The sequence below is a fragment of the Apteryx mantelli genome, chromosome 7 (genome assembly GCF_036417845.1).
Source record: "Apteryx mantelli isolate bAptMan1 chromosome 7, bAptMan1.hap1, whole genome shotgun sequence".
NCBI classification, from domain to species: domain Eukaryota; kingdom Metazoa; phylum Chordata; class Aves; order Apterygiformes; family Apterygidae; genus Apteryx; species Apteryx mantelli.
In genome coordinates, this window is record NC_089984.1 from 41,363,683 (window position 1) to 41,373,318 (window position 9,636).

The following is a 9,636-nucleotide window of genomic DNA, read 5'->3' on the forward strand; positions in this document are numbered from 1 at the left end:
ATGTTTCTACATATAACGTAGCTGACTGGAGGTGGCCTGAGTATATAATCATGCCTTCTAGCTAGCGCATATCTGCAGGTACTTTCATTTACTCTGCTTTCTCATAAGAAAAAGGTGTTTTTTATCAGATAATATTCTGCTAAGACAACGTGTAGAGGGACTTTGCAGATTTTGTTATGGTCCTGTTAACAATAATAGTGCTGGATTGGGATCAGGCAGAAGGCAGGAGCAGGCAATGCCTAAGAAGTTTCAGATTTCCATGTCTGAATCATGAAGAATTTCTTTGAGGAATACTCAGAAGCACAAAACCCAGCAGAAATACCAGCAGCAATGTCGGTTCATTAACAGGTAGGCAGCAAATACTAAAAACTCGTGTGTCTCCACCTCTTAGCTTGAAATCCAGTAGTTTCTGTGATACAAGGACATGTTTCTTCTGTTTTATTGCTATGAGAAACTTGGAATTGCTATTTCTTTCATTTCCAAATTTGTTTTGAATTCAGCTTCTTCCTGATTGTTTATAGCTAGAAAAACAGGAACGTAACATATGGGAAATCTTTACTAGTTAGAACTTCCACGTATGCTTATAAAAATGCAACACAAAATATTTCTGAAATTAGGTAGAATGACAATGTGGGAGTTTCCAAATCCTGTGTTTGCTCACAGAATGATGCCTGTTGGCAGAAAGGGAAGTGTGAGCTTCCAACTTTGAAGTATTCATGGTTATTCAGGTTTTGAGTTGTTCTTGTGTGGTATCTTCCAACTCTACCTCTCAGAGATACTTGCTTGTCAAGGGTATTTTGCTTGCTCTGACCATTCTTGAATTAAAATTTGATGAGAAGCTGTTACTGCTTCATGTAGTAGCGAACAGATAAACTGATAAACAAGCTGAGACTGATTAGGTTTCCCGTTAAGTGAAAAGATACTTAAGACCATACTTAATAAGGTAACTAGTGTCGGATCAGTTTGGTTTATATTCTGTTGCTTAGCACCTTTTACTTGGCCTTAACATCTTTGGTTATATCAGAAGATAGCATTTAGAGAAATCAATATTAGTTGAAATCAAGTTAACTGTAGCATCTTCTCTCGTGTCCTCCCCTCACCCCACCGTGGGCCCTCTGCTTATATCTGCTCTGAGAAATCTTTTAGGTGCAAGTGGCATAAAGTTGTGGAATTTTTATTTGCAAATGAACCTTTGCAAATGAAAACTTCTGCTGTGCCAGTTGTTAGTACTTCTCTTACTGTGCCTATGGATCTTCTTAATGTACAAAAGGTGAGCTCTTGTAGTAGGTCAGTGCTTGTCAGTCTTTCCAATTTGTGAATCCATACTTCTTTTTTTCTTTCCAGTGGTGCTGCAGACACCTGCAAGGTTAATTTAAGCCTGCTGATATTAAGACTTGCTTTGTTTAGTTCTTTCGTGGCTGCTTAAGAACTGTCTGTAGATCAGCTTGAAAATTATTGATCTCTGGCTTGCTCTGAGTGGAATCTTCCCCGGCTTTCTCTTAGAGTAAAAATTATGATTGCTTTCACATACACACTTCTACATTACATGCATTTATGTTTGCTTTTGCAAATGTATGTACGTGTGTGTCTGTATATTTGCATGTACATATGCCTTTGTATTACACCCTCACTTATAGCTTATAGATTTAGAAAGAAGACAGAAGCTTAATTACAGAATTTCCTTATTAATTGCTAAATACTTAGACATCTGTCATAGTCTGCAGTTAGAATATACCGTGGCCCTAACATTGTATTGCTCAAATTCATGTCACCTCAGAAAAAACACCTGAAGAGATCTCACCTGCTTAACATTTCACACCTCATCTAACAAATTCTAAGAATGTTTCTTCAACTTCTGTGTTGACTTCTGTGTTTTTCATACTCTTCACTTTTGCTTATGTGTAAATGACCTTCTTTTGCATAATAGCATCTGATCTTAAGTTGCCAAAATAACAAAAAAGGAGAGATTCCCTTACTGTCTACAAAAATACCTGTGGTTTCTTCTCTGGGAATGGCTTGCATTATTCCTGCTCGTGGAAGCATGTGCCTCAAGAAAACCTAAGTTTCTAGATTATTAGGTTCACGCTCGCTTTGTGGATTCAGATATTTGGTACTCACACAGGAATCCATGGTTTGGTTGGCTTCCCTTGCTGGTAGACTGCAAGTCTTTGTCATAACTTCTCTTACCAGTTGTTTTATACTTTTCTTTCTGTATTTCTGATGAGTTTAAAAGCACTTCTGGTTATTACAAGTTAACAGTTTGGTACAAAAGCCTAGGGTGTTTTAAAGCTAAAACGTGCAGAATTTAATATGCAGCTGATATGTTGCAATAATGTCTGGGAATGGCCAACATGCCTGGGTTAGATTATTTACTGTATCTTAGGAGCTGTTGCACAGCTCTGCTCAGGCTGAAGCGAAGGCAGCTTTTAGCTATGTATTCATTCTCCTGATCCTCAACTGCTCTGGTGGATGGAGAGTCCTTCAAAATGGGTCTTGAGACTCTGGTCCAAGTTGTTATTCGAACTTCAGGTTGACTTTGGAGAGTAGCACTGCCTGAAATCTCATTGCTTTCTTCTGGCTCTGCCTTGGCACATCCTCCGCCTGGGACTGCAAAAGGGACCAGCTGAGAGTAACCTCGGGGCTGTCTCTTGCACTGGGGGCATATTGCCTTGCTTCAATCAAAATTTAGAGGAGCTTTTGATCACTGTCCAAGGGCAACAGAGGGACTACAACAGGTGGAAATATCGGTGAAGTTTTGACAAATTAGGAAACTGGGCTATGATACTCAGATGCTATTGAGTTGAGAATGGCAGCTAAGAGTCCCGAGTGAAAGATGACTTGGACCATGGAGACCAGTTTCACTTGTTTTGCTCTCATCAGTTCCTGTTTCAGAACCGCCCTGATTCTGTCCCATTATTTGGTAATAAACTGGTAGTTAGGTATGTATGTTCTGCCTGACCCAGCAGCCTGGTCCGCTGTGTAGCTTATGCCTAAGGCTTTCCAGTCTAGGCCAGTGCTCCAAGATGACCTATCTTTCATTGACCCCAGTGGAGGACCTTTGTGTCCCACGTAGGTCTAGAACACTAGAAGGTAATCGTACCTTCCTACTGGGAGCTGCTGCTAATCTTCATCCTTCAGGCATGCTGTAGTGGGGGCTCTATAGTTTCCCTGCTGTATTTGCGTTTTCTTTCACCACTCTCATTCTTCTGCCCTTGGTTCCAGATGAAATAGCTGTCCGTTTTTTAAAGCTGAACTACATTTTTTCCATAAATCTGAAGGTAATTCTACCTTAATTCTGTCCAATGCCTGAGAATCCTTCTGAACACAGATTACATTTCCTGAATGGCCATGAAGCGCTTAAGAAATCCCTTCAGAGAACAAAGGGCACTCAAATCAGATCAACAGTTTGTGCTCTTTGGCGAGGGCAAGAGTGGTGGTAAGCCTGGTTCTCAAATTACTATTGCAAAATGGAACAAATTCTGCATTCTGGAGGCTTAGAAGAGAGAGGGCGCGCGCAGAGTTTCATAAGAGCTCATTTTACAGGCGCTCCAGCTGCCTCAGCCTTAGCAAAATGTCCATCAGGAGCTTAACCTTCTCTTTGTTTCGAGAGGCTTTCAGATTCAGCTTACCTGGCAAGCCCTGCAAATGAAGATGGATGTTAAAGCAGGTCAACTGAATCCTGATAAGAGTTACCTTCATGGAAAGGGTGACTGTAATCCAAGTCACTTTGGAATCTCTTGACACACAATACTGGATCCAAGTGGTTTAGGATCAAATCCTGCGATGGACCGCTTGCCAGTGCGGACACCGTGGTGGAAATATAGGAAGGTAGGCTTTTCCCTCTTTCTGCCCTTTAAACAAGATGTTATGTTACAGCTCTTTGCCTCCTTCCCAGGCATTGTCCAGGCGGGAAGGAAATGCCTTCTTGCCTTTTCCGAGTCGATTAGGAAAAGGATGCTAACACTGAGCTTTGCTGAAGTAGCACAAGGCTACAAAAAGCTGTGAAAGCTGCTGCTTCTACAGCACCTGCAGGTTGCTACAGGGTTTTGAATTAATTACGCCTGGCTCTCCTGCGGACCTGTGGCTTCCGTGACGTGCTGTATGGATCTGTCTGACTGCATTCGCGTGTTACCAAAGAGGAGAGCTGTTTCCCTTGTGTGGGTTTGTATAGCTTGAGTATTTATTTCCTCTGGCTCTTCTGGAGAAGCTGTTAGGAAGGGAAAATGCTAGCATCTTTGAGAGACAAGTCAATAACAGAATAAACACACAGGCGCTTCAAGATTCTTCCCTTCTGTGAATAAGACGCTTCTTTATGGAGTTAAACTTTTGCCAGAGTTATTTTCCTGCTTGGCATCTTTCTTTGCTGGGCAAATGTTTTTTCCTAAGGAGGGAAAATAGCACTGCCAAAGACTTTCCCAGCAGAAGACTCACTTCCGCTGCGTGGATTGTTCCATCAAGTTCTTCGGTGCTAGTCTGATTTCTACTGAGCTCTCGGGAGCGAGAGGGTGATAGAGCTGCCATCTCAAAGCTGTGAGCAAAGAAATCATCCATAGTCTGTAATAATAATAACGAATGTCTAATTTTAGGCATAAATGCAGCATTCTTAAATAAAATGTTCTTACTCAAGATTCACAGAAGTTTGTTAAACAAAACTACATGGATCAAATCCTGTGGGTGTACTTTTCCAGTCTGAGTAATAAGAATTCCTGGCTGAAAGGCAGTATCAAAGATTCTGCTTGGTATTCAGATTTTTTTCTTAAGTAAGCTTTTAAAGAGTTTTAAGTGGGTTTTTTCCTTCCTCCAACAGGTGGTACATTACTGTGAGGTTGTCTGGACACCTTGTGCTGAATTAATATGAAGCATAATCACCTGCTTGGAGAGAAAATGCATGTTTTACTGAGAAGCAATTGCTCCATAAATCTGCCAGCTTTGAGGACAACACTAGATTTGGTGTTAGTCATAATTTGAGGGGTTTTAGGACTTTCATTATGTTTAAAAATTCGTGGTTTCTTTAAATACGAATGGTTTAGGCTTTGGAACCAGTGCTTCTGATGCTGTAATTATCACTGGGCCAGCAGCGGGATTTTTTCTGATGCTGGGCAAACTACGAGTAGTCTGGCTCTTCTCACACTGCTGCCTATTGCCATGGTAAGCCGAAAATAACGTAAGGCTTATTGCGTTGTACTGATGCAGCAACATGCCTCCATTTCTAACCTCTCTAGGTATGAAGATAGGTGGCTTTCGAAGTGCCACAAATTCGGAAACGCGCATCTGTTGCGGGTTTTGCTTCTGTGAGCACCACTTACTCATTTACTATGGTGTTTTGACAGCTTAGTTGTTACCGTCATGTGTTTCCAGGAGTCTCCAGGTATTGTTTTGTGAAGACGCAGTGACCATACTGTAAATGTGCTCCGTGTGCCTGTCATGGCACGTTGGTGCTGTAGCCTCTCAGCTAATGCACGCGAGTGGCGTCAAGACAGATCCTTGCACAGAACAGGAGGTCACTCAGTTCTGGTGATCACACTGATTACCTTTTAGGCTGGAAGCTTTTTGTCCAAATGTATTTCCGTCATCAGGCTTGGATTAACCAAGGACTGGATAATTTGGAGGTCTTTGCTCACAGATCACTTTAGAGCAGGCTGGAAGACGAGATTAGGAAATCTCTTTTCTTTTTTCTCCTCACCATCTTTTTGAAGAGGCTGCCAAACCAAGAAGGTGGGACTCGTGAAGGTGTAGAGGAGAGAGGATCCCGCTGCGTGGAGCACCCTTTGGACCCAGAGGATTCTCAGAGGTTGTGAAGATCAAGTGGGGAGAAATGGTTTGCAGCTGTGATTTTGCTGAACTCTGTTGCCTGTTAAAACGTGGTTCTTCTGCTGTGTTACTTATTAAGGTTTGGTTATAAGGGCTTTCGTTCTTAAATCCTTTACAAAAATCTTTGTTCACCTGCTGTGTCCCCCTAAAGGACCCTTCTGCTAATCAAAGTGCACCTTAGCTTCTGGAAAGCATCAAACATTCAGGAAGGGGATGCACGAGCAGGACTCTGACCCCACTGCCCCCCAACCAGCAGTAAACCGACCATCAGATTGTGGTAAGCTTTTATCTTGGACCAGATTTCAGGTGGCAATCAAGCCTCTACCCCATTAGTTTCTCTGAGACCTTGCAGGCTTGAACCATTCATCTGATAGCTGTCACTTCTATGGAATAATGTAGGTCTCTGGTGTGCAGAATGATTGATACTTTGCTGACTTTGAGTATATTAAACTAGTTGTCAGTTGCTAATAATAATTCCTAACATAGTGACGTTAAAAAAAATTAATGCAGCCTGCATACTTAATGGAAAACTGAACATCAGTACAAGTTTGCATCGGTTGTAGAGCTGAAAGTAGGAGTTTGAATTCCCAAGGCTTTAACTGAACGGTGGATGTGCCCGCCCGCCCGCAGTCGGGCGTTATCCTGTCTGTCGCGTTTTACTTCCGAACGCCCTGGGGGCATCGTGTAACACCCTGAAGCATTTACACTATTGCCCTTACACCTAACGATCCCAGCACAATTTGCGAGCGTTCGCGTAACGTGCCACCCGGGCGGCAGCTGGGGCTCGCCTACCCCAGCGTGGCGAGGTGGTGGTTAATCCGCCTGTGCCTCCTAACTAAATCATCCGTGCACTTCCTTTAGAGACGAACTTTAATGGCTGCCTGAATTCTAGAATTCTTCCCTGGGTTCCTTTTCAACGAGGGGCTCCTCGGGCCTTGGCTTTTTCCGGCGAGCGCCGCCGCACGGATCGCTCCTGTCGCCTTGGACAGGCTTGGTTGCGTGGCACATCTGTGATGAGCCTCGTACGCTCTCGGGAAGCACAAGAGGTGCAATGTCCCTGTTGCTGAGTACTGCAGTATCGGAGGATCCTCGGGTAATGCAAGGAGCCCAGGGAAACCACGGGGTGTTATTTCAGTGGAGAACGTAGTATAAAAGGAGAAGACAGCTGCATTAAGGCAGTATGAGAGCTACAAGATGGGAATTGTCTCCTCTGTGCACAGACGAGATGATCCGAATTCAGAAAGAATACGGAGAATGCTACTCCTTCAGATCGCGTCGCCGAGGAAGAGCCCTGGATCTCTTCGTCTTGCACCCTGCCTCAAACCTGAAAGCACAATACGATAAATCTTCAGATAGGAAGTTAGGGGATAATCTGGCCGGGGGAAGCTACTTCTTCCGCAGTGCCAGGTCTGTTTCCCGCGCAGAAGCGGGACGGAGCGAGGGACGCGCAGTCGGGACCGCAGTCCCCCAGCCCCGAGACCTGGCAGCTTGGTTTGGTTTTTCGTGTGGCCCCGGCTGGGACGCCCTGGCACTCTGCGCCTCTTTCGGAGGATTTGCCGCCTGGAGGGTGAGATCCCGCTTCTCCTCCTTTTGTCCAAATTCAGGCGAGTTGGGACTTTGGTCCGGTTGGGGCATCTGAACCAGCCAAGACCGACAGCGGCCCCTTGCCCTAAGAAACAGGAATGGGCACGTTATGACCGATGCGTGAGGCCCAGCGCTGCTCTGCCCTTTTTTAACAGCCCTCCCACAGGTTATTAGCAGGGGAAGGTTTGCTTGCATCCTGCTGAGTCGATGATTTTGGATTAAAATCCTTAATTCAGGATTTTATCTTTTTTTTTTTTTCTTTATATCTAAATTCAAACAGCAGCAGATGCTGCCTGTTGGGCCTCTCTCCAAGAAAGTACTAGTGCCTCGAGGCTGGAGGACTTGGTAACCGGTGCGTGGCTTCAACCGGTGCAAGAAGAAAGGGGAATGTTCTCCTGTGCAGCAGTGCGGGACGAGACGTAAACACGTTTTAGCCGTGATTCGGTGAGCAGTGCTGTGAAAAATCGCTCTGTAATTCTGGTAGTACGCACCGAGTGAGTTACCCGTGCAGTGGAGGAGCCAGAGGACTTCTCAGTTCATTTATCACAGCGCTTGCAATTCAAAGCAGGTGAAGCACTAAAAAAATATTGAGTGGAAAGAGATCATTCCTAGCGTGTGTGTGTGTGTGTGTGTGTGTGTGCAGACACTTCAGGTACAGTCAGTGGGATTTTGGCTAGGGCTCATCTCGGTCAGTGCTTCCACGCCGGCATTCCCAAGGAAGGCAATTGGTCTGGCGAGACTTAAAAACCAGCCTTGGCCTTAGCCGTTGTTAGAAGTGCCCAGCGTGTTGAATGAGCCCCGCGCTCGCAGCCGGCTTGTCCCTGTCGAACCAACGATTTACAGACGTGAGGAGCCTCGTCCGTGCCGCTAGTTGGCTTGACTGCTGTTTTCTTTGTTTTACTACTTGTTTTGGTCGTTAAGTGCAACTATTTGGATGGCATTTTTCTATGGATACGGTTGGATTTGATCTGGGAGGACTGCAGAGCCCGGGGTGGGATGCTGAGCGCCGCCTGGGCTCTGCTGCCGACTCCCGCAGTACCCGCGCTGCGTGCGGGAGGCTTGCTCTCCATTACCCCCGCACCGCTGGCTTTTTTAACGGCTTGCTGCGGAAAAGCTGAAGATCTGCCTGTCTTCAGGGAATCGTGAATTAGGCTAGCCCCTACTTTCTATCGTAATGCACATCATAAATCTTAGGCTCTCATTTTCTGAGAGTGCTGCAGAAATGTGATCGGATCAGGCGGCAGGAACGAAGGCTTTTCCTGGCTGTAACGTGAGGTCGTGGAAGTGGGAAGGATTTTGTCCCCAGCAGAGCACGGTGGCCGTGAAGAAGCAGAGCAGGCCATGTTGTGTTTTAATTACGTAAACGCAAACAGAGCTGGACGCAGTGAAAACACTCACTAGCGCATTAAGCGCTGAATGATTGCTAAATAACGTGGCCTGTAACAATAATGACTTGTGCAATGATTGAGTGCAATTTCCTTCTAGATACTGAATTAGTCTTGGTTTTAGGTGACTTTTTCGTATGTTAATCACAGTAATTTACACAACCTCAGGCAAACGAGAGCAGAACTTCAGCCAGCCCGTCTCTGCCGGTGCCCTGTGCTGATGGCAGCCCACCAGTGCTGCTTTGCAGGGTGCATTTTCTTCCTGTTTTGTGTTTTTTCTTTACTGGAGTCTCTTGTCCCGCGTCGCCGGTTCAGCGGGTCGTCAGCGCCACGGCCGCCCGGCTGCCAGCGTGGTCTCTATTAGCCTGTTTACATTGCAAACAAAGAGAGCTCTTACAATCTGAATGTATTTTGAGGAGAAACCAAACAAGCTGCCGAATCAAAATAAGTGTGTTTTTCGAGCTTAACCTAATCCTTTCTAAAGCTTTATTAATGCCAAGTTAAATTTCAAGCCGATCTGTTTATTTTGATTTCCTCTTAAGCTTTATTCATTATTTAAACTGAGCGAGTCTATCGGGTCTTGCAGACACTTTGATTCTTTCGAGAAAGCAGCAAACCTGTTTTGCACCCTAGCTTCTGAATTGCCCACAAAACCGTGAGTCTACATTTCTTTTTCACTTAAAATACCTTCGTAATCTAATTTAAATTTAAAGGATTGAGCTTCAGTTAACAAAAAGCTAATGCTTCCCCCTAAGAAGAAGTACGTCCTGTTCGCTAGGGCTAGAAAAGCCCTCCAAGAACACGTGGGACGCAAACGGGTGGCAGACGACATCGGTACACGTTACCTGCACCCAGA